The sequence below is a fragment of the Corvus cornix genome, chromosome 2 (assembly GCF_000738735.6).
Source record: "Corvus cornix cornix isolate S_Up_H32 chromosome 2, ASM73873v5, whole genome shotgun sequence".
Taxonomy (NCBI): Eukaryota; Metazoa; Chordata; class Aves; order Passeriformes; family Corvidae; genus Corvus; species Corvus cornix.
In genome coordinates, this window is record NC_046333.1 from 51,335,807 (window position 1) to 51,362,196 (window position 26,390).

A 26,390-nucleotide genomic window follows, 5' to 3' on the forward strand; every position below is an offset into this window, starting at 1 on the left:
TAGTCAGCATAGTAATAAGGTTTTCAAACTTCTCACCTGAAAGCCAATAACTCTCCCTCCACATGCTCATACTCTGCACTCACCATTGGCAAGATCTACTCATGTATTAGGACAGATGCACTGATGGATGGAAGTCTCTTCTTGATGCCTTTTTTATTGTCTCTCAAACAGAGCTTTCCTTCTCATGTTCCTTCTCTGTTTCTCTTGTGCCAACTTTAAATTGGGATACCAATTTCTAAACCCCCATTTTTAGTAATTCCATTTCTTGCCACTTTTGGTGCTTATGCCCACAGATGTCTGCTGTGCTGATGACAGCTGTCTGTCATTAGTTTCATTCTTCTTAAACCTTAAAACAAGGGTTCTTACCTTATATTCCCTGTGAATTCTGGTCTTTATTTACTGCTGTTCTGTGTCTGTACTTGCACTGTGTGCAGTTTTGCCTTAAGTATTTTAGGCAAAAATTTACCACATAATTTAGTCACCCAGCATGAAATACAAAATGAGCCAAATTAGATCATAAACATTCCTGAGAGTTATTTTAATGACTGCATATCAAGATAGAGTGTTTGATGGAAATGGTCTGGAAAGTAGTGACCTATTGAGAAGATCTGGAGAACAGTATTACCTGCATTGGTGAATGAGCAAAGCATTGTTGGACAGAAAAATCTGGGTAAGAATAATGAAATGCCCCACTGTCTGAGGACACCTTGTATTCCTTCCTGCCAGTATGAGTGGAGAGACAGAGGAATGTTGCCAGACAAGACTACTCTAAGAAGTGAAGGCTGTATATCAGATTTTTAAATTATTTTTATTTTACAGCTGCTGCCAGGTGGTGCTGTTCATATGTTATTCCATAGTGAATAAATAACACATATGCTATTTTCAAATATGTATATAAATATAATATTCTGATGTTTAGGAATCAACTGTAGTAATAAGTGCATCATCTTCAATATGTCTTTCTGTTACCATGTCAATAATTTATGTGGAGTAAACAAAAACATCAGCTCTCCCTCAAGATTTCAATGAGAATTTTTCCAGTACTTAAAGTGTCTTTTGGTTCTTTGCAACCAATTTTAGCACTGTTGCCCTTAGGCATCAATATAAGCTTAAGCATGTAAGTATTTGTATAGGTAGTAATGGAGGAAAATAAGCCCTTTCAGAAGCAAATTTGCCTAAATTATTTCAGGCTAAAATTTCAGAAAAGATTGAATCCGCCTAAATGTATCATTATGAGAGGAAGTCCTGCCTTGTTTTCAGTTTTTTACCATCCTCTCTTTCATGTTGCTGCACGTAACTGTGGATAATATCAGGGAATTGATCTGGATAGATATAAGAAATATAAGAATATAAGAAATTTCATTCACTTTTTCTAGCAAATTTTGCATTGTGGTAACTGATTATTATCTGAGAGTTCCTCATCCTGTAGTACTTATCTTTCATTTAAAAATTAAGTATATTTCTAGACCTCATAATTGCACAGAAAAACCTGAAAAAGTGTTCTGAGTTCATTTGAGCTTATCAGATTCCTGAAATTCCTGAAAAGGAAGAAAGAAGACTTTAATTAAAGTTTTTTTGAATTTCAAAAGGTTCTTTACAAGTTAAGATTTATTTTACTGAAGTGAGTATTACTTTTGGTTTTGAACCTTTAGAATATCAAAATCTTAATGCAGTAGTAGCCAAGGGCATTTTTTAAGGCTGAAGGAACACAGAAGGAGAATCACAGGATCATCTAAAAATTTAGGTTATAGGGAGATTTTGGAGGCCATCTGGTCCAGCCTTCTGCTTGGATCAGGGTTAATCTCAAACTGGATCATGTCACCCAGGGACCTGTCCAACGAGGTTTTGAAAAATCTCCAAGGACAGTTTCCCACAGTTGAACAACCTGTTCCAGGGCTTTTTCATTCCCTTTGTGCATTGTTTTTTTCCTTAAGTCCAGTTGTAATTTTCTTTCTGTAAATTGTGACTGCGACTTCTTTCCTTTCACTGTGCACCCATGTGAAGCATCTGTTTGTGTTTTCTGTACTCCCCTTGAGGCAAACAGATACCTTCTCAGCCTTCAGACCCAGTTTCCTCAGCTTTAACCTGCATGTCAAGTACTCCAGCTCCCTCCAAATCAGGGTTTCCATTCTCTGGACTCTGCAGCTTCTAAGTGTCTCTTTTGTGACAGTAAGCCCAAAACTGGACTATGGACAAGCCTGCACTAGGACTGAGCAGGGAGGGATAATCACCTCCCTGGAGCTGCTGGCCATGCTCTGGTTCCTGCAGCTGTCTGCACTGAGCCTTCCTCACTGCATGGAGCTCGGCTGGCTCATAGTGTGTTGTTGGCCACAACCCGCAGGGCTGCTAGGGTTAAAGTCACAGACAGACCAGAGGAAACCTTGGAACAACAGGTGAACAGCACTTCTACCTATGCATGATTAAATTAATTTAACTCAAAAAGCGTTGAACTTTGATTGTTTATAGCTTTTTAGGACAAATATTGTAACCTGATAAAAAGAGATCCCTATTTGTTTTGGCTAAGGTGGTAAAATGCTTCTGATATCAGAGCAGCTATGCCAGGTCAGAATCTGACATGATATGCTGAATAACAAAGAGGCAAAAAAAAAGGTAATACATTATATATTAGAAAACATATACTGGAAACCATTATTCTATGCTTGGAAAGCTTTGGGCATTTTTTAAAACGATGAATATCTCTGCTGGTTTCAAAGATGATTTAAACCAAAGTTTAGTTGCAAGCTGTAACTTGAGACTGTTGTGAGTTATACCACTGTTTTATTATTCTTAATAGCATCAAGTCAATCCAGAGATATTTCATCCTGCAATTTTCTTCTGATATGAAAATGCATAATGTTAATCTTTGTAATACTTTATAAACTGACTATAAACCAATGTTTATGGTCAGTTAATCATTGTATTACTTTGCTTTAGGTAATTTAGTACATTACCATAATGTAACAATCTACTTAATATAAATTTTAAAGTGAGCACAGCACAAGTTTCAGGGCATTAATATATTACATTTTCTAACCAGAAATTCAGAACACAGCTAAAGTTTAGATGCAGATCAGATATTTTCTGCTTCAAGTGACTTAGTGTTTTGCCTAAGGAATATTCTGATTTTGTGAAAGTCACTACATTTTTTTTTTTATTATTATTATAGTGTGCCTTGCAGTCCATTTAGAAGTCCCAACAGGATTGGAGCAACCATTACAATAATCATAACACAAGAACATCATATGAGGAAGCCTCCTAGAGCATCAGTTCAAGTGGATACATTGTAGGGTACTGTTTCCACCAACACTGAGGCTTGTCAAATCCCACTGAATCCTGAGATTTAAAAGCTGTCATTAGTGGGAGTTCAAATGAAAGACATTAATGCTAACACATGATTACATTATTGATTGTATGAAAAAATAATACAGTGGGTGGAGGATGATGCAAAAGTAATAACTACCTGTGATTTTGGAATTTAATTAATTTAATTAATGATTTTTTAAACGTTCTGTATCTTGTTAGATGGTGAGATTTCATTAAATATAATGAAAATTGGTGGGTCTCACCACTAGTAACTTGCATAGACTTGTAAGAGACAGCTCCTCAAAGGACAGCTGAAACTAAGGTAGATTCCAGACAAACCAAGAGACCTTCCACAGTCCAAAAAGGAAAGTAAGTCCTCCTAACATCACTTAAGAACTTCAGTAGTAGGGACAGTTATTTTTCATTGGGTATTGCACGATTAAAGATCTGTGTACATACAGAGACTAATGTCTCCCTCCCTGAGAGAAGAAAAATATTGTCAGAAGAACACAGAGAACCTGAACATGAGAAAAAGTAAAGTAATAAGATTAAGAATTTAATGAACTAAGTGATCTGGGTCAGATTACTACTATGATTAGGGATTGGATAAGATTGTTTTTTCGCCATTTTCAACTCTTAGGCACCAAATTTTAGCTAAGTGCTCTCCTTTAAAGAAAGGACTGTATTATATATCTCAAGAATGCTCTTCCTCCTTTATGTAGCCAATTAAAACTAGTATTTTTTTGTTGTTGTTAATTGCTTCAATAACTTGCTCTATACATAATCTGATACATAGTGTGCTCACAAGTCTACGTTTTAGCTTGAGGTACCTTCATCACATTTCATGGTGACAGAAGTAATTTTTTCATCTGCAAAGCTAAGACTCTGCTGAAGCTTGAGCTGTTTGCAATGAAAGAGAAAGACATGGCAGGAAAGAGATCCAATCTCTGACTGCTGCATGGAAGGGAAAGACCTTTATGTATTGGGCTTAATTGATGAAGGCATGACACAACCAAAAGAATCATACTTAATTATGAAGGATAACACAATGGTATTAACTTAGTTGTTCAAAGAAATACCAATACTACACATAGAAATCAACCACTTTTCACAGAAATAATTACTGCAGGGTCTTGACTACTCTTGAGCCCTGAACAAAGCCAAGCATATTTTTGCATTGCCTTAAAGTAAACGGAGAGGCAAATTGTGGCTCAAAGAGACAATGAGTCTCCTGGCTTCCCCTTTCAGTGCCTGAGTTCTTACATGCTGGTGCAACTAGGTCATACAGTGCAAGATTCCCTATTGTGGTTATTCTTTTCATTCGCCTCTTACAGCTCCCCTGGGTATTAGCAATAAAGGAGTGTTTTATTCCTTTATTCTCCCTCCTATCCTGCATAGCCATGCAAACTGGGTCACAATTTGGACCATAATTTGTAAGACATCTGTGGATCCCTGCAACACTTTATAATCTACATATGTTCAACCTGCCCAGAACTGTATAAACTTTGCAAGCCTTTTATTTGGGAGTAGGGAGGGAGCAGTGCAAAGTGAATAGATAGTCCTTTTTTTTCAATCCTGTAAGAGAACAAAAACCATAAATGGTTTTATTATAATCATATTTACTGCATTTGTGTCACTGCATAACAACATCAACAGGGCTGAGATAATCAGTATGATTTCATATTTTATTGTAATGAGATTACATTGAAGTTTAACCTCTGCTCTTATTTCCCAGATTTGTTATATTTTATCCTCTGTTATTTACATTATTTTGTAATACATTTTTCCATGAGTTACTATACGTCTCCAGAATTTTAAGTTTAATTGAGTGTAGTTTTTCTTCAGAAAGTTTTCCTGATTTGATTTTATTGATATGAAATAATATAGCTCTCTTGACTGTTTACAATGACAGTTTTGTCAGAGATTTAATTGTACATATATCGTAGTCTCTAAAACAGTTATTTAAATTAGATTAAGAAAAAGTATGTTAAAAAATTAAATGCTTACATGGAAATTGTGTATTGTAGGCTAGGCACTGTTTTACATTTCTTATTTTTACTTTACAATGATCCATTTCTTCCTCCTCTGACCCTGGTTAGGCATATTAATAAATGACATAAAAGGAAAGACTTTGTGAGACTACTAAACAGAAGTGCAATTGGAATGGGACATAAGCCCTAACTTGAAATATGATTTTACATAGAGTCCAGTCATTCTAAGAGTGGTAGTAGAAATATTTCTAATATATCACATAATCCATGTCAAAGAGGATGGCTTCAAAACCCTGGACAAAAAGACTATGCTAAATGCACTTGATCATTCTTTTGCCTCTTCCTCTCACACATTCGTGTCAACATAACTGAAGACATTGTTAGTCTTTAGCTGACAGCACTTGTACCAATAGGACTTTTTTTCAGGAGGATCTGATTCCCTTTCTAGATTAACTGACCCATTTTACTGCTGCTTCTGAGCTGCTGGGCTTCCCTGTAGTGGCTACGGAGCCCCTGCTTACTTATCTTTAACCCCTGGTGTGATGCTTCGGGGTCTACACATAGCAGAACTTACTGAGAGCTAAGAGAGGACTTGCCTGATATGCTTTGTGAAGACTGAAAATTTATCCCACCGACTCATGGTAACAAATCTGCTATTGATCAGGGCCAAATAAAATCCCACATGCCTATGTAACTAGAGAGCATGGAAATGGAATTGGTTGAAAAAATATTTTAAAATTAAACAGATATAATTTGTACTATTAGTACAATTCCTCATGGGAGATGGAGATTTAATTCTTGGTTTAAAAAGAAATCCCCAAGTTTTCCAGCAAAAGAACAGTTTAGACAAAGTGCTGGAGACTAAACACCACAATAAACCAGGTTTAACCCAGTTCTCTGAGGAATTATTTGTGGTACACTACAAAATACTACAAAATATTTGCATTACTTTTGAGAAGGTTGTGAAAGGCATTCTTGGAGACTAAGAATAAGTCTCCATTCAGAGAAAGTGGTCTAATCCTGCCATCTCCAGAATTTAAAAAAGGGCAAACGTTCCCCTACTTCCTGCACTTGCTGCTGCACTCTAGAAACAAAGCTGGCCTAATTCTGAGTTCAAGACAGTCAAATGGCACAGGCATTTTTACGTAGAATTACTGGCAATTAAAAAGAAACACTTCTACTGCAAAAGGAAACTCAAGACAGGTGACCTGGTCTGTCTGCTACATGCAGCTCATTAAATAGTTACATAAAAAATTTCATGAGAATTTGGTAGAACACTGTATATTGGCTTCAGATTCATTGTTAAAAAGATTAAATAATCAGGAGTCTTGTAAAGTAGAAGATACATTAAATAATAAATACAGGTTCTTTTCTCTGGAACATCCGATATTTACGAGATAAGAATTTTTTCATCCCTTTTTATATATATTTTTATTGATACAGGATTCTCCACACCATCCTGCCCCCACAAAAATTCTATCTATCTATCTATCTATCTATCTATCTATCTATCTATCTATCCATCTGTCTATCCATTTCTGCTCTTTAAACATTTGATAAAACAAACCGTATTCCTTTTCCAAAACATACTGGAGGAGCTGCAGTTGTTCCCTAGGAAGACTTGCCCAATGAGAGCACTGATTGTGGGGTAGTAGTCTCTTTTTCCATTTCTGATACCTCTCTCACTTCGACCGTCTTGTATAGCCTTATATTCGACACTGAGCCATGCCACATGTGCTTTGTGCTTGGTGATATATGTTTCTTTTTGCATTTGTTCCAAGTGTTTCAACTGAGCTTTCTGCTCTTGGTATTCTGTTCGTGGATAAAAATTTCAGCTGTAATAGTAATGCCTTTTCCAAAGCCAAGGTTTACAGAAACAAGGGTGAATTGTTCAAAACATTCAGATAAAAATTTAACATCAACCCATCTTGGAAAAGGCACTTAAAATTTCTGAGGAGTTGCAAAGGGCTGAGTGTTTTGTCAGCCACAGAGAATTTTTGTCCCAATGCATTGAAGTGTGAAACCAGAAACAAAAAAAAGTTTGTAGATGCTCAGTAGCAATTTGCTAGAGTTTGGCAGCAAAATTATCCTAATTTTCCAGTCACACTGATCCTCCCAACTTTTGTGTGGCAGACAGCTTGCACACCATCACAAAGCTGAGGCATTTTGTTACTGTCTCGGGGTGACAGTTACCCTAAAATGTATTACTTATTTTAAAACATTATCCCTAGAGACACGTGACATTTTACAAGACAAGGAAATGAGAACAACAGCAGCAAAATTAAGATAATTCTTCTTTTTTCCCCCCTCTTCTTCCAGCACATCTCTTAATGAAAATGATCAAATCCATGGTGCAATCCCACTATGCTCAACTGCATAAATGTATGGAACTGCATTTTTGGGTCCTGGGAGTAGGATGAACAGAATGAAACAAGCAATGTACTTCCAAATAAAAGCAGCAGCTCTATTGGAAGAATATCTCTCTAGTTCACTTGGCAAGATAAACCTTCCCACTTTAATACAGTAAGGCCTAAGTCAACTTTCTATATAATGCAATGAAAATAGACACAATTTAGTAAAAAGAGAATTTGTCTTAACTGTATTTCATAACTGCTACATATGTGTCTGTGTGTTTGTAAATACAATTTCTCAGTGTCCAAGAATTAAATCCTTGCCTCATAATGATAGTAATAATAATAATAATAGTGGTGTCCTTACATTCCATGGAAAATAAAGATGCTCTATTACTTTCATTAGGCACTGGTAAGGGAGTGTGCACAGGTCACAGTATGCAAGCTATTAAGATTGAAGGCATCTGCACAAACAGCCTTGACTGCTTTTTAAAGGCTAAGCTGCACAATTTGTCTTTCATTAAGAGCTGTTGTGCAGTTTTGTGATTTGTAGCCAGCTCAACTGAGCTTCCAGAGTGTGTACTTCTATTTTGAGATCTTGTCAATAAACAAATAAGACATATGCTTCAGTGAGTCATCTGAGCAGAGCAGACTATCACAAGAATCAGTTGACCTGTACTTCCTTCCTGCTACTGAATCCTTCTCTACCTTTTCTTGTTAACACAAAGTGTGTCCCTGTACGCATCACAAAACAGAGAAGCCAGGGATGGGAAGACAAGGTCTCTTTCATCCATATGGGTTTATTTGTGTTCTGCTGGCACCGTTATAGTCATACAGTAACCAACATAAATTTTTAGTTTTATTATCACCTCTAAAAAGAGACAGAAATGTGAAAATTGAAGCCAGAAGGTTTGTATCACAGGATTAATTAGGCAGGGCCAAGTGGAGTCACACTTCTCCTGGCAGTGAGTGCCTCAAGAAGGTGCCTGCCTTCAATTATGGAGCGCACAAAGCAATTAAAAACCCTGTTTCTTTTTCCTCGGGTGTTACTTGTTGAGAAATCTTTTTTCTTTCTTTTTTCTTTTTTTTTCTTTTTAATTCTCTGGAGATCTGAACTGGTTTGAGGTGTAATCTGCTAGGGTAGATATTCATGAAAAATTGATTTAGCAGAAACCTAAGTGCAATAGGTTTAAAATAAACCTGAAAGGAATGAACAATGTGTTTCTTGGCCGAAATTTTATTGGCCATTTTTTAAATACAGACTCACATGCACAGAAGACCAGATAATTAAGGACCCAGACATTATGGATCTCCAGGAAAGAATTTTGTCACTGGGACACATGAATCAAATCAGCCAGCCACTCTATGCATTTCCTTAAGCCATACAGCACTCTTGATTAACCTTTTCCTCAGTCCTTTATACAGATATATGAAAGTTTCTGAATGGCAGGGTCGTGTGTATGTGTCAGTTTTAAACGTATGTTTCAGGCAGCCATATTCCACGGTCCATTGGAAATTAGTACCCTGTTTCACCTGTACGTAGTCTACAGGACACGATAGCCTTTCTCTGGATTTATGAGCCTCTTTGCTCTCCTGGTGTTACCAAGAACTTTACCACTGTCACTGACTCCGACCCTTTGTACCAGGACTCAACATCTGATTTTGTGCAGCTGGACCTGCACATTAATGCTTTTGCCACATTCCTTTCAAACACCCAGCTAACTCCTTCCTGTCCTGTTATTTCCCATGACAGATAAATAATTCAAAATATGATATAAAGTATGGTGTATATCTGGTTTGAATAGTGCTCTATCAAGACATGTTTCAGCTATAGCAATGACCTCATACTTCCTGTTGAGTAGGGAGAAGCAAAAAGATATTTAAATCAATAGAATAAGGGAGCCATAGCAGGGGATGTTACAGTTCATGTGAGTTTTCTTCACAGGTATTATGTGACAAAAAATGTATGCTAGGACATTAAAAGGGTGTAAATAATGACCACTGGTTTACTATTGTTTCTAACACTGGAATGCCTATATTCCCAGGCTTCCTCATTAATGTTGCCTAAGAAGTGATTATATTTTTAAACAAAAAAATAGTGGGTAATGGAGATTTTTTTCTCCCATTGTGCACTTCAATTTTATTATTTCCTAGTTTAAATATAGCTCACAGAAGAATGAGAAAATTCTTTATAAAGGTCATTAAATAAATGCTGCTGGAACAAATCTTTAAACAGGATCATCACTGAAATGGGAAGTTATGCATATGGAACACTTTTACTTGTAGTACAGATTAAACAGTTGGCAAAATAAAGCTTTAGATTGCCAGACATTATGTGTCACTAGAAATCAATTCTGACAGATTTTATTGAGGCTTTTACCCATATTATTGCTGCTATATTTTTTTCAATTAAAAAAAAAGAGGAAGAGGTTTGACTTTTTCATTACAGGTCAGCCCATTTGGCAAAGGCTATCCTGTCACATGGCACACTTTTATACCCATTTTGATTTAGTGTGCATAGTATGTTTGTCAGTGGGGAATGTCAAGATGACAATAGTTTCACATTTCTGAGCCATTGCTAGAAGAACTCTGACAAATTCTCTTATGACTATTTCAAGATATTTTAAAAAGTTTCAGCAATTCCACCATACACATAAAACAAAACACAACAAAGACTTTTTTCTTTCTTTTCCAAAGTTATTTTTCATTTGGTTCATGAGACTTAAATAACTATTTCTTAAAATTAACTGGCAACTAGAGTATAGCAGAGCAATATTCTTTCACTCTATTTAATGTCTTGTCACAGGTATAAACCCATAAATTTAGTGCCAGTGGATTTTGGAGTTAGCTAGCCATATTATCTATATGTTGTTTCCTTCAAAAGATCATATACATTTGTACATACAAAGTCCAGTATTTTTGTAAAAAGCCTTCAATTTTCACATCAGTTAGGGGGTTACTGATGCAATTTACTCAAGGTGATATGTATACATGCATACATATACACACACAAACACCAGGACAGTCACTGGAGAAGTATATAAAATAATTCATTGTATTTGGATTGAAAATCCAATCCTGGTATTAACTGTCTTTTGTACTGCAAAGAGTAGATAGGATTCAGTTGCAATACTCTTAGAAATAATTAGGAAAGGTTATTATATTCTTAGTGTAGCTACCTTGGACCCTGCTGCCACACGATGTGTCTGAGGCCAGAAGTTTTGAGGTCTACAGAAAGAGTGAGAGTCACACTGTTAGCAGAAAAGACTTATAATAGACTGAAAAAACAACAAAGAATCAACAGCTTTATAGGTGTTTTAAGATATTCACCAGCAAATAACAAGCTGAAAAATAGGCTGTGGTTCCTCTCTCAGTAACTTTATTCACCACTGCAGGTGGGTCAAGAGTGAGCTGAATATGGTGTGTTTCAGCCACTAACATTGAAACTTGCCTTTATAAAGTATCTCTGTACTGGGAACTGAGGCTTCATTGTGTGCAAAAGATCAGTCCTCCTGGCTTTAAGAAATAAGAAACACATTTTTTAGGCATCCTCCTTACTTTTGATTATCTTTACTCCTCTCCTTAAATTTTCTTTATGTAGTCTTCAAGACAAGTTCAAAAGGCTCATTTGGTTAGATAGCAATAGAGGATAAGGATAAAATTGTTAAACTTCTGACTTTGCTTGGTCTATCTGGGCAAAGGCAAAGGGCTGAAGTCTCAAGTAGGCAAATATGTTGTCAAACTTCCTGTGAAGCCTCATAATAAAGAGATTATAAGAAAAATAATTAGGGACAAAAGCTTAATAACATAAACCAAACAAAAAGTGAAACATTTTGCAACTCGGTTCCCATTTTGATTGAGGGTTCATGTTTATGTGTTGTGATTTTTTCTGGATGTTAAGATTACACACATGCTCTCCCTAGGCATTGCACAGGAACACCAGATTGCAGACTGACAGGGTGAACCTTGCTGTGCTGGTGCAGAGCATCAACTTGAGCCTTGCTGTGGGCTGAACTCCCTTGTGAGAACCTTTGAGAGGAGCAGGGGAGGCATTGCTCGAGCCCCCTTACTGCTCCTTCCCAAGAGGCCAACACTCCTCCATTACTACGTGTGTGTGTGTGTTTCTTTTATGCTTCATATTGCACTATACAGCATTATACATTTACAACATGTGCATTTATCTACCTAAAGGGAAAGATATTTTTTCTTTTGAATAACATTAACAAAATCATGCTTCATATACACATAGATGGTTAGGTTTGGTTTCATTTACACATAGATGAACTTTACACAGATCTGTTCTGACAAGAAATTTTTTTTAGGAACTTTTAGTACGTAGTGACTATGATGGCGCTGTGTTTAGCAGCTGTTATGTTTCAAGCAGGAGCTCTACATGTGGTTATTTGGGGAAAAGGGATACAAAGAGTAGAAATTTGAGGTGTGAGACTGTTCAATGGGAGATTCTCCCAAGTTCCTTTGTTACAAATATTGATAAATACTAATTGAAATCCTTAATAATAAAAGAAAGATGCCGTATTGGGAACAGAGACTTTCAACTGGAATTTTGTAGAGATGTAAGGCAGGCAAAACTGCAAGATATTAGAAGAAGTAATCAATGTGTCCCTTGTCATTTTAGGGGCTATTTTAGAATAAAAATAATTGCGCTTTTAGCTTTCCTTTTCTTTCTTAATTTCAGTAGATAATTTTTAATATAATTATTTTTTGAAGATAAAACTCAGTCTTGACTTGGGGTATCTATCATATGAATTAAAGGTCATTATGAACTAGGAATTCTCCTGTTTGTATGTTAGTAACATCCAAAGTTGTGAATACTTCCAAAAATATTTTTTAGGACTTCACTTGCATAATAACCTTTTTTTCTGTTTTTTAAAATTTTTTTCAGAAAGGAAAAATAGCATTTTGAGAGCATATAAAACAGGTTTTATAAGAGTTTACACTAAGATACACACAGAGTCACCTAAGAAGTTATTTAATAAATAATTCATCAGATTAGATAATTTATTTCTAAAATAAGGGCAATTTCAGTAAATATTATCATTATCTTATTTCAGAAATATTTGCATTGAGACAATAAGATATGACATCTCTGCCCATCAGAAGAGTGGAGGGAGTCATCCTTAGTCAGTCAGTATGAGTATGAAAATACAAGGATTATTCAATTCTTTGATGGACAGGTGAGATATTTTTCAGTGTTTCCTGCTTTTGGTTTGTAAGATGAGTCAAATCACATAATTTGTCAATCATACACTTGTAGGACTGCCTCATTATTTTAAACTAAATGTAAAATGTAGACATGTCTTCTTGTCTGTAGAGTCCAATCAGAGTACGGGTTTCTTCCATCACCTACTCTAAGGATCATTTAGCAGTGCACTCAGAGGTGTTCACCTACTTCAACCATAGCTCATGATGTTAAGTGGTGCCTAACACCACATTTTAACTGCCCATTATCTGTTACCACCAATTTAAATTCTGGGAAAAGTTGCCTTATAAATGAACATCCTCCCTTGGCTTTTATATAAAATACTACTACTCTAATAATAATGCAAGTCCATCATCTTTAATAAATTAAACAGGACCTTCATTCTCCTTTAATAGCAATACAGGAAGCCTAAAACTTATTCTTAAGCCCTTAAATTTAGGGGAACACTAAAGTAGATGCAAATTCTCAAACATAATAGTGTTTCTGGTCAGCTACATAGAAAATTTCACTAAATGGCCAAGGTAGGAGACCACAGTTTCTAACTAGATCCAAATAGGTCAACACTAGCTAATAAATTTTGATCGACTGGTTGTTCTTTGGTGGGGAATGAAGAACATGAAGGGCCATGAAAAAGAGATATACAATAAACTAAAACTGCAGCATTGGTTTATTCTCATATAATGTCTGTGTGATGGATTAAAAAATAATAACAACTTTCTCCAAGGTTCTCATCAGAAAAATCAATTTGACTGAGAGACAGGGGTTTGTTATTACTATTTTTAAGCAAAAGTTTTATTGACAGGGATTTTTTTAATAAGAAAATACCATGTAAAATTATACTCCACAAATAAATATCACAAAGTGAAGGAAAGCCTTGTATTACATATACTTCTCAAAAGGCAATTGCAAAATCCAGTCAAAATACACATAAAATGTCCATATTTTCTGGTTTCCACCAATAAAAAGTTTTAACAGAAAAAAATTAATGCCTTTACACAATAATAAAAATAAATTTCCAAGAGACACTACTTGCAATTCACCTGATACATGGATTTCTTTTTTTCATTTTTTTAAAAAACAAAACACATTCAAAAAATCTCACCCCAAAACACAGCAACTCTAAGTTTTGTATATCTTGTAGGACAGAGCCACAATTTCCAGTGGACAGACAATGAGTTCTGTATTAAAGACTTTTATGCATTTATGTATTTTCTTGCAGCTATGAAAGTATAGTTATTATGAACCCACTGCTAAAATAATTAATGGGGGAAAAGAGGCAATCTTAGAACTGATTTTCACAAGTTGATTTGGGGGAATATAGAATGATTATGTTTTTGAGGGTAAAATAATTATGCCAGTGAAGTAAATAAAAGTATTACTACTGATTTGAAAAGGACAGAACTTTGAAATATTTTTCTGTGAACTAAATCATCTGTACACATTTCGATATCAAAGAAAATGGAGAGAGATAATGCAAATGCGTTTACGGGAGTTTCAAATGCAAAACCACTCCACTTCAAAGACACAGTAAGTGTTTCCATCCCTTATGTATTACCAAGGATTATGATTTCTGAGGCTGATACTCTGGAAGTCCATGTAAACAGAAGAGATTTAACCAATACGTACCTAAAACCTTTTTGCTATATGTGTTATCTGAAATTGCAATAGTGTGCCATAGGCATTGTAAACTGTGTTCATGAAGCCTTGGTTATTGCTCTTTTTAATAATGGTGTGACTGCAGTTATAAGTATTACAGATTTTTTCTTACTTGATATGATGCAGAGAGATCTTGTCAGGGAGTTTTGTTTCATATTCTCCAACTGACTCTTGACTGGGGTGAACAATCTGCCTCGAGAAGTGTCAGCTTCAACCAAGTTTTCCCTGCAGTGGCAATATTTGCTTTCTCCTTGGAGCACAGTTAATGCCTGGCTGCCCTTTCTGTCCCTCTGCCTGGAAAGGTACTAGCTGTGCTGCAGGAAAAGATCACAGGGCAGGGGACAGAAGCCAGCTCTAGCTCTTTCTCTTTTGACAGTTATACCCTTACTTTCAGTGTGAATTGGGTGCTCCTGGAGGTTTCTGCTCAGCAAACTCCTCTCCCATCTCGTGGCAGTTTTGCTGATGTGAGGCAGACAAAAGAATTGGGATCTCTTTTACAAGGCTGCATAGTGGAGGAATTACAGGGTAAGGAGCAACAAGTGTCCACACTGCTGCAATAGTGACATGCTTGACTTTAAGCACAGGCATAATGTCAGTTATTCACAAATAAGTGAATAATAGGAGTGGACATTAGTGTTGTTTACGAGCTACGAGAGAATGAGCTATTTTATTTGTGTTGTGTAATAGTTCTGCTTTATTTCAGAGGTTTTTTTCTTTTCATGACATTTCATCACTTCTCATTTCCCCCAAATTAGATTGTAAACCAAAGTGTTCATTCTCTATTCCAGTCTCACAGAAAAAAAAAAAAAGAACAACAAAACCCCTGTAAAATAAACATTGCTGGTATCTACATAATGCATAGATTACAGTGTACAGTTTATGCTTTTTAGTACCTAGTTATGATGCATTGGTAGAAATAAGCTCAGTAATGTTGAAAACAGAACAAGAATATTGTTTAATGTGTAAATAGATAAAGCTAGGTATAAAGTGTTTGAAAATAATTACAATTTTTTCAGATAAAATTGAATTCCTTTATTTTTCATTTGCAGTAGGGAAAACTAAGGAAATTAAAAGTAGTAGAAGATGAAACATAATCTTCTGAAGTGCTGGCATGACTTCATCATCGGTTGTTAAGACTTTAACTAAGAACTTTTTCCTAGTTTAGCTAAAACTTCACTGTACACCTTAATCTATGTCCCATAAGATTATTCTGCTGTGTGACACAGATGTCACTGAAGGCTTCCAGAATATGTGAGATTACTTTTGTTCTTTAGACAATTAACGAGATTTCTGTCTTACCCTCTGTGACAGTTATGGAAGTACTGAACTTATCAGAGACATAATAACGTAAACCTTCATACGTGAGCATGTGTAATCATTTAATCATGATGCTCTCAAACAGTAATATTTTTCTCTTCACTTGAGCAATTTCTCTTAGAATTGTTTAATGTCAATGCTTATATCAAGCAGAATAGAATAAATACCAGTATTCAGCAGTAAATCAGAGAAACGAAACAAACTAACAAACAAAAATAAAACAAAAAAAAAAGTTGAAGTCAGCAACAAATGGAAACATATTTCAGAATATTTCCAATTTTTAAGACCACAGGCTCCTGGAATATAAAAGTCTCAATCTGCCATAACACAATTGGAAATTTCAGCAAAAAAACATGGGGAAAGTGAAAGCAAAGGCATGGGACTATTGAGGTGCAAAATGAATAATGTATATATATAACTCTTATAAAACCCCCCCAATATAGTTCACAGAAATTGTAGTCTGAACCACCCGTGGTATTCTCTGAATGAATTAACCCTACCTTACCCTCTTGCACACTGTAAGTACCATGATACTGTAGGAATGTTAAGTTCAAAGTTATAATTCAGGAGTTTGAAACATGGATGTTTAGAGAGAAATAGTAACTACTTTTAGCTGAGAAAACTCTCTTCTGGAGCACTCTGCTGATTAACAAAGCTGTCTGTGAAATTCATGATGCCACCAGAAGATCAGAACAGAAGAGGATAAAATGTCCATTCGGAGATCAGAAAATTGATTTTGCTGGCTAAAAAAAGTCTTTACTGAATAAATGTATTGTGAGATTCATTAGAACTGAGTTATATTCTGCAAGCACACTCTTTTTTTTTTTTTTAATACCAATTACTATTTCATTTTAATTGCACACCAGTATAACTCCTTGAGTAAGTAGATAAGCAGGCTTATGGAAAGCTGAGAGAGACACTAAAGATCATAACTTCTTTAAGAGACAGTGCTGTTGTTATTCAAGGGTTTTTTTGAGTCCTATGCAAAGTCCTCAAAAACTCGCAGAGTATTAGAAGCATCTGTCCTCTATCCTGCTTTTAAACACCTGTGGCTGAGACCATGATTAGAGATGGACAAAGAGATGTATCACATGCTTGTGATACAAAGCACTTGCTTCCCTGGCTCATTTGTTCTCCATCACAGATTAGCATCTTGTCAGTAGGTGCTATAAATATGTCTTTTGGAAAAGATCAAAAGGTTACTCAGTGATGAAATCTAGCACAAATATGGTATAGTTTCTTTTCTTCCTTACAAACCCTTTATGTTGAATTCAGCTTTTTAAGTTCTAGGCAAAGTTTATGAGCCACTCAAAGATAATTCTTGAAAACCAAAAAAATAAAAGCAGAACAGCCTGCTGTCAATAATACTGATAAGAATTGCGCCTGAAATTATAACTTGATTTCTTAGGCCTTAACTCATATAAACCATTATTGCTTGATATCTGAATTATATTTTTTTATTCAGCAAACTTATGTGCTGTAACAGACCTTGAAATAGTGCTGGAAAGTCTAGAAACAGTACAACGGAGACAACATTATGTGCACATATATGTTATTCATTCTGACACTGTTTGCCATTATACACTCCAATCCAGTCTATCATGAACAGGGCTCTGCATCCAAGAGGACCAGCACTATCCTGTTATACCAAGACATTCCTTGTCCCAGACATCAGATGGGTGGGACTCATCTTTTGCTCCTTCACAATTAAATACCTGAAAGCCAACTCACTGCTGACAGAAATCCAGTGACAGACTACTGACTTCCAATGCCAAGAGAGGAGCCTAGGCAAACCTATGGCTCTGAAAAGTAATACACTTGGGTTTTTTGTAAAAAAATGTTATTTCATTACTGCAGCAAAACTACAAAGTCCTCTAACTCTACATCTCCTCTGGCACTGCGCTGTCCTGTGTGCTTTTTCGGCTTTTGGAGCCAATTGTTTGTGAAGCTCTCCTAGTGACATCTACAAAATCTGGGTTTGGGGGTTTTTTTTATATGTTGGAAGTTATAGAAGGCTCTCAATCCTGAAATGTGTCCTCCTATATAATAGATATATTATTGGTTCCAATAAAAGCCTAAAGAGAAGCTACTTTCAAACCCTACAAAAGAACCTCAATTTAAAGTGCTAAAAAACTTTGAGAAGAGGTCTATGTATATGAAAATGGTGAAGGCTTGAACATAAATAGCAATTTGCTGCTTGGAGTCCTGAGTGATGGATTTTGGCTGAATGACTGACTAAATACAAATATTGCTGCATTTGCTGCTTTTAGTGCATAAGGACTCAGCTCAGAGACTAGTTAAAATATCCCACCAAGCTCAGGAAAGGAAATCCTGCTAGGATTCCACCTAGCAGGATCATAAGAAGGTCCAGGTGACCCAGTACCCCTAAGGTTTGTTTGGAGTACTTCTTTTTCTGGGCTAGTGGTGCATCACCATATAGTTGTTTAGAAAATGGGTAAAGTAATGAATGCAAACTTCGCAATATTCTGTAAGGTTCAAGATGTGTCCTAAATGAAAAATAAAAATAAAGCATTATTACTTTAAAAGAAATAAATATGTTCATCTGTAGGGATCTCCAAGAACCTTGCATAATAAAATGGTGGTAAAATGAACTAACTCTTGAGCACGATGGCTCATTCTTGGTTACAAACATGCAGAGTTTTATGTAAATAAATCTGCAAGAATTTTAATGACAGTGTCTGTTGTGGAGAATAGGATTTTTTAATTTTATTTGATCAATGTCGGAGAGAATAAAACATCAGAACTATTATTTTCTATTAACTGTATCTGGCACTGGCATAAGCAGTCTACTTTGCCAATGAGTTGAGTCGGTAAAGAAGGAAGAAAAAGAGAAAAAAGTTTGTCAAACTTAGTAAAAACTTTATAATCTATGTATAAAAGACCTCACTTACTTGCACCTTTTTGACTGAAAATATTTTATAAAACCAAAATCCTGTTGATATTGTTCAGCTAAAAAAAATCATAAAATCTCACACATGTAAGAGCTTGAATGTCTGGCTCATCACAATTTTAATTGTAAATCCCAGGAAATGCAGAATATGAAAATTAAATTAGGAAGTGCTCAATGGATTGCAGAGTAGTAAATTTTATTAAATTTCTTTACAAAATAACATTTGGAAAATAATTTAATAAAAAGCTGTATGTGCCTTACTAAGAAACAGTGAAAAAGGTTCAAGCAGTTTTTAGTGTAACTAGAATTTTTTTGCAATGCCTGTGGTCTTGGGCAAACTGTGCCTCAAGAAAATGTGAATTGATCAAAATGTATGTGCCTTTAATCTAATATGTAATTTATGTATAGATTACTGAAAAGATAATTTATGACAAACAACAGCATGATTCTTTAAAGCTGTTTTTATGGACCCTCTTCATGACAATATAGCGAATTGTTAACCAGTCTTGGAGAGCTGCAATCTAGTGTTTGTCACAGACAACACATTTAATTTCAAAATTAAAAAAAATGAGGTATTCCCGAACTGTATAGATGTATGTAGTATTCTTAGCAGAAGCCATAACCTGCTGTCCATATCTGTTCTGCCGTAAAAATCCACATTTTACAATACAGGCAAAACATTAAATTTTTATGTGCTTTTTTCATATCGATGTACATGTCTCTCACACCAAGAACATCTATTTTTCAAAAGGTTGGTTCTTGGAGAGACAAATCAGAAGTCTTCATGTATTTTTGCTTCTGTAGCAGTATTATGAACTAGGTATGAAAAGAAAGAAAAATACACATTTTCTATGTACCTTGGAATAACTGCAACGTTAGATCTAATTGCTGAAATATATAGGACTTGTGCTATTTGGACAAATAGGATGAAGATTTCTGGTTTGACATGAAGACAATATTAAACCTGAATTTAATCAAGCTGGTCCAATCAATATTGCAGAATCATCTCTCCTATTGCAGTTTAATGAAAGACAATGATACCAATATATCGATCTTCCTTTCAGGATGGTTATCATTCTATAGGGCTGTTGCAATGTCCTTAGAGCAAGACCTCCAAATCCTCCTAACCCAAAATCTCTTCCACTACCAATCTGTGGCAATATTTTTCTAAGTCACCTTGTCATGGAAGCCTACTGAGTGAACAGCACAACTAATTTGGACAAGAATTTTCCACCAGATGAAAAGAAAATTCCGATGTTAAGTAACAAAATCCCACTTTTTTTCTCCAGGACACTCTTCAGTACAAGCCAATCAGAGTCCTTCAGCTTTTGTTCATGAAACAGCTGGAACTTCTTATATTGATCCACTTGATTAACTTAATTAGTATGATTAATAATATTAGTAGCAGAGAGTTGCTCATTACTACATTATTTACAACACTGTCATTGGATACGCCCAGTTCATGAAATGTCTAAAAAAAAAAGACTAAATCATGTAAAATCTTGTTTTTAAGTCTTCTGACATTGCCATGAACAAGAATAGCAATTGACACATCTTGCAGATCTCATCATCATGAACTCAGAGTGATAGTTCTGGGACATTGATGTCATCAGCTCAGGAGAGTGTCTCACACAGCAGACTCACTCCTCACTCTCCTAGTGCCTTGCTTAATAGCCTGGATGCTTCTCTTTAATACAGAAGGTTGCCTTACATTCCTGAGGATCAGCAGATAGTGCAGGAAGGCTTTTATTTCATGCCTCATTTCTTCCAATATCCTTGGAATTATTTACCTCACTCACATTCTCCTGGCAGTTGTGGAAAAAGAAGAGTTGCAAATGAATTGTTATTTCCTGTATGTGTGTACACAGGTGTAAACATCACAGCACAAGGGATACAGAGCAAATTTTTAACAACAAATATTTCAGAAATGACAATGGTTACCTTAGCAGCCCTCAGTCCAATTGGGTGGAGTGGCCAAATGCCTGTTAATTAGCTGAGGGGGAGTTTTAGTCAGTACTAATGTGATTCAAAGAAAAATACTATTGATTTAATTAAGGTTAATTGGTGGCTCATCAAGGAGGAAGGTTGGCTGCCTTCTATGCCCCAGAAGGGCCAACATGCAACTCCTGTCTGAGACACAGCTGAATTGCCTACGTGTCACCCAACCAATATCTATACGACATTTAACATCTAAGCACCAAAATGTTTTGAATATTCCCTTTGAATATATCCCCTTGTTCAAATGCAAAACAAAGGACATATGCACTAATCACATTTCTACTGTGGATCTGTCAAATCACAACATTTCTGTGAAAAATACAGGAGTTTTACAAGAGAATCAGTTGCTTGCCAGCGAAATATGCTTTGCCTTAATAGAGTCACATGGTAAATCCTAATCATGTGGAATTGAGTTTTATTCACTTTTCAGATTTTATTTTAAGAATTTTACCTGGAAACCAGGTAAAAGATACAGCGAGCCAGTAAAAAAATTGATAAAATAAATTAATCTATAACTTTCTGTAATATACAGTGTAATATTGATCAGTAAATAAATATAAACAATATAGGCACTGAAGAGTTTCACAATGAATTTAAATTAAGAAACTCACATCTTTTTTAAATAACTTTCAATCATAGTCTGTTCATCCCTCCAGCAGTCCATCCCAGCTTTCCATTATAAATGGTGGACTATGGTACTGAATTACATCTTTTGCACAGCAAATATTGCTTCAGTGCCAAGACTCCTCCTTTGTTGAAAAGCAGTTTCCCTTGGAAGGTGGCACTCCTGGCAAGAATTTATGGTCAATTCAGTTCATTCAAAAAAGTGACAAACATGACAAAAGGGCCAAAAGTTGTTATACCTACTGGCTCTGCCATCCCTAGTGCTGCTAAGAGGTTGAATATGGTAACTGACAGTCATATTTTTTTCTTCAGGCAGATGTAAGTTCACTAAATACACACAAAGGTGAGGAGATGTGAGCCAGTGGTGTACATAAAACTGGAGAGCTGCAATTCATAGGAGGTTGCTCTTATAATACATGTTAGACTCGAACAAGAACATTCCAGTAATATTTAGTCAGCAAGAATGGCAGGGCAATAGACAAGGGAGGTAGAGTAAAATTCATTTTCCTACAGCAGCATTGTGTGATACATCTAAAGTTAACTACAATGTGGAACTTCAGCCCTTTCGCTTTGACTACAAAATCACAACTACCCTTAGAGAAAAACCTGTAAGGAAAGAAGATTTAGAAGCAAGAAAGGAAAAAAAAGGCAGAAAAAATTTAAAACAGAACCAGCCCTGTTTTTTCTTTGTCTCTTCTTCAGTCTTCTGCATCCTTTTGTATTATGTGTTGAAACGAGAATCAACTATGCAGTATTTATAGTGATGTTACTCTCCTGATAAAGTATTACACAGGCTGTGGCAACAATCTAGGGCTCAGCAGGGAAGCTGTGAGACAGCTATTTTTGTAATGTTTAAAATTATACTAAATTAATAAAAATAAAATCTCCTGCTGGGCTTCCAGTTTTAAATAGCACATTGTGGTGTAAATTATCAGAGCATCAGGGTTCTGCTAATTTAGTACATATTATAACACTGAAGACATTAAAAGATCATAGCATTTTTCATTTTAAAAACAACACTGTGAAGTCGCTTAATAATTTCAATAGTTTATGCTAAGAATGGCTAATATATGCTCCATGGGATAGAGGGAAATGGGAAAACTGCATATCATAACTTTTAGGGGCTTGAAGGCATAATTGTTTAGAACTCTGTCAGAGAGAATTCTGCCTGTTCCTCAGATTATGACAGTCTAACTTACTAAATTATCACCTTCTAAAATTAGAATGGTACTTGAAAACAATAACTATACATAATTTTGTATTAAAGCAAGATGACATATTTCCTAATTCAAAAAAAAAAAAATTGCTTTAGAATAAGAGAAATTCCGTTGCCTCATACCTGTATGGAAAACTTCTGCAAAGCAGTGCGGAAAATCCTACCACAAAGCATATATTAGGTTAGATAGTCATCAAGCATAGACCTTTTGGAATCATCCAGAAAGTATCCACTAACAGAGAAGGAAAGAGCTGAAAACATTTAGTCAGATGTTGGGCAGCATGAAGTGCTAATGAGTGTGCAAGACCAAGACCTAAGCAGAGTAAAAGAGAAAGGTGATGACACATGTTGCCAGAGAAACGATGTTAAAAATAAAAAATGTCCACTTGACAGCACATATTGGTTCCTTAGATATTTTTCCCCTACTACTAGAAACTTCTTGTGGCCATTCATCCCTGGTAGAAAAACATCAGAGTAGTGGCAAGAAAAAATGGGCTGCTGTAAACCAAACTGTCTGATACACTTTGGCAAGGTTAGGCAGATTGATAACAGCGTTAGTGCTTTGCAAGTACTTATTGCTGCCACCCGTGGGTGGAGCTATGCCCAGAATAATGGCAACAGGACATTAGTGGGGAAGGTTCAAGCAAGACAATGGGCTGAGACATCTCTTCCTCACACCAGTTTTTTCTCAGTCTGCATTTAAAATACTAGAAGCTGTGTTTGAAAGCATGGAAGACTTATGACTACTGCTAGCATTTGTGTTTGCTCATGCCAGACTATTTATTTTCAAAAGTACTGCTTGTTAAGTAAATAAAAGACAATATAATTTTGGCAATTACTATGTTTACAGGGAGCTGGAACAAGGTGAAAGTCACTGGCATTCTTGTTGAGCTAGCTGATAAAATGTGACCTGAAATAATGTGTTACTAGTGAAGTCATGCAAAAAAAATCCCTAGACCCAGTACACTGAGACCACGTCCTCATTGTGAAGAGAGAAATATTCAGACTATGCTGTGGCAGTCTAATATGTGTGTATCATAAGATACTGAGCAAGCAAATAAAAGCAAGATAACTGCAACTTCTTGGGATTACTTTTGGACAGCAGTTTATCAAAATTTACATGCAAAACAACTCACTTCTTTTAGAAACCTTGAGTCTGAAAAAAACCCACTTTTCATGCCTGATCAGGTACTGCTTTGCTGGCTCACTTGGGTTTTCATAAAGGGTGAATTGATTTAGAACACCATTGAATTCAATAGAAAATCATAAAACTGAATTTAGTGTTGCTGTTATAATGCAGAAAACTGACCAAGATACTTAAAATAATTTTATTTTTTAATCAGAAACTGAAAATTTTTCAAAACTGGAATTTTTAATACAAATTATAATGATTGAATAAAAGTTTGGATAATGGGGAGTAACTGATTAGCAACATCTCCCTTTCTACCAATCTTGTGGCACATCAGAGGCCCACTTGGCACCTGGGAGAGCAGCAACTGAATATTTGTTTTTCAAAATTATTCTAAATTATTTGAATCTAGGTTTTCAATATTATATGTCAGTATCATGATCATTGTCTACACTGGATTCAGCAGCTGAGTGTGTTAATCATGAGTATATGAAAGAGCTCAAACTGATTTTCATTTCTTACTAGGCTTCCAAATCAAACTTTTCTTTGTGATGTCAAATTCTGATTTACTAGCCAACATCAATGATAGAGTCAGAAAATTATATGAAATTCCCCAGTTTTTGGGGCTTCACCACTGTGACGAGATTTTTTTTTTTCTACCACTAGTTCTGTTTTCCCTCCCAGCTGCTCAAGTGGGGACAACACCTTTTCCCTCTTCCTCAGAGGACTTCAGAGAGGGCCAAGAGTTTTCATTCATAAGATATCTCAGGAACAGTGGCTATAAAGGTGACATCTGTGGTATTATGAGCACTGGGAATAAGCTGTGACAGAGGCCAGCTTTGCTCCTTGCTCTCTGGAGCTGTGCTCAGCCTGTCTGCTGAGGGCAGACTCCTCAGATGGGAACTCACTCTGCAAGCCATACCATGTCAATATTGTGCCAGTGAGTGTGCTAATTATAATTCATATGATAAATACAGTGCCCAAGTTGAGATTATATCCTGCCTTTGTGTAATTTGTTAGTACAGCAAACTTAGAAAAGAGAAACAGACAAGAAAGACGCAGGGAAAAGGACATGTAGATCCATAAAGCTAGCTAGAGACATATCCTCTTGACTCATATATAATTTTTCTCAGGTTTCTGTTGAGGTTCTATGAAGCCATATTTTACTGACCCTCTTCCAGAAAAATCCATGTCTAAATAAGTGGCCTGCTAATTTATCTGGCTTTATTATTAAGAAAGAAGTATTCAGTACTAATAAATAATTAATATTTAGACAACGCTTGTTATACTTTGGGTACAGGTGGAATATAAATATTGCCCCTGTGAACACACAGAAGGACAGTTTTGTTTTTTTTTTTTCAACCACAAATACTCAAATACTCACTGTCTTGGCAGGGGAAATGCACAGATACATGGAGGAAGATACTTGCACCTTACCTGACACACTGGAATAACCTGTGTGATGACATACTTTTATTTCTATGGAATCAAACATTGTTCTAAAAAGGCCTTTGGCTCAGACGTGTACCACAAAGCTTTGTGTTGGAGGCTTCTCTTCTCCCCACAGGCTGATTGTCTGGGTTTTCACCATTATTCTGAAGCACTTTTTATTCTCGTTTCCAACCCTTTTTTCCTCCCTTCCTTGTGCTGGCATGTATTCATACGGATTTTTTTTAACTGTTATTAATTACAGATGATGTTTCTTCTTCACACTTGACCGCAAAACCAGACTGAAATGGACATTTATTGAATGGAGATGCAGTGTAGTGCACTACCAGTTCATGTGCTGCTCAGGCAGATTTTGAGGCCTTCCTTCCCCCTCTACTGATCCATAATTTATTAAGCTCAGTAGCTCTGTCAAAAAACTGAAACTACAGCTCAGCAGCACTAATTGCCACTTCCATCATTAAAACTGATTCATTTTCCCTTGATGCAACCTAACCAAGGAATAACATGACAGAGAAATCTTAAGCTCCCTAAGACAAGGAGTTACCACTCCTTACAAGATAACTCTTTCAAAAATTAAATAAATACAAAATTATGAACAGCAGCAGAGGACATTGACATATCCCAGTGTTGTGAGTATGCCCATTTATTTAAAGGATGATGAAAGTATTGGGAGGAATAAGAAGGTTGCCACAATTTATAATTTAGAGAATTTTTTTCAAGACACCAGCTTTGTTGCAAGGAGCCTGAGATCAGACGAATGGCGCTAAGAAAGCACACAGTATTCTGGATAGCTCATTGTCCTGGAGAAAAGGAGGAATAAGGTTTCAAAATGCATTTCCAGATGCTATGTTGAATCACAATCTCCATGAAGATAGACTCACATGAGACATTTGTGTGTACAAAATGAAGTACAGCAAAACACAGTCCATTTCTTTTGTCAAGTGAATAAGAGCTCATTTGTCAGGAACAAGTACAAAGCTCATAGGATTATTGCTGCTGTGACGCTAGAAGCAAGAGCAAAACATTTAGATAGAGCAGAGGTAGTAAAATGCTGTGGAAATTTGAGCTCATCCAAGTGCTCTAGAACCTGTTTGCAAAAACAGATGTTTGTAGAGATCTGGCCAAGACCCAGATGAACCAAAATTTTTGAGACATGGTGATAAAAATGAGTACTTGCTTTCTATATAGGCATATACAGGAGGGAAAATGTCTACTCTTCACCCA

General features: G+C 35.9%; 1 long non-coding RNA gene across 11 annotated transcripts in view; it reads right to left on the minus strand.

The window, feature by feature from the left end:
* LOC109144527 overlaps nucleotides 1–26,390 on the minus strand; it is a 271,701-nt gene that overhangs the window by 89,488 nt on the left and 155,823 nt on the right. Inside the window, exon 21 of one of the 11 annotated variants that reach the window (XR_005604593.1) lies at nucleotides 13,645–20,555. The exons of the other annotated variants lie outside the window; for them this stretch is intronic. This is a non-coding gene — a long non-coding RNA (uncharacterized LOC109144527). Of the gene's footprint in view, nucleotides 1–13,644; nucleotides 20,556–26,390 lie in introns of those variants that run through there. 11 annotated transcript variants of the gene reach the window in all.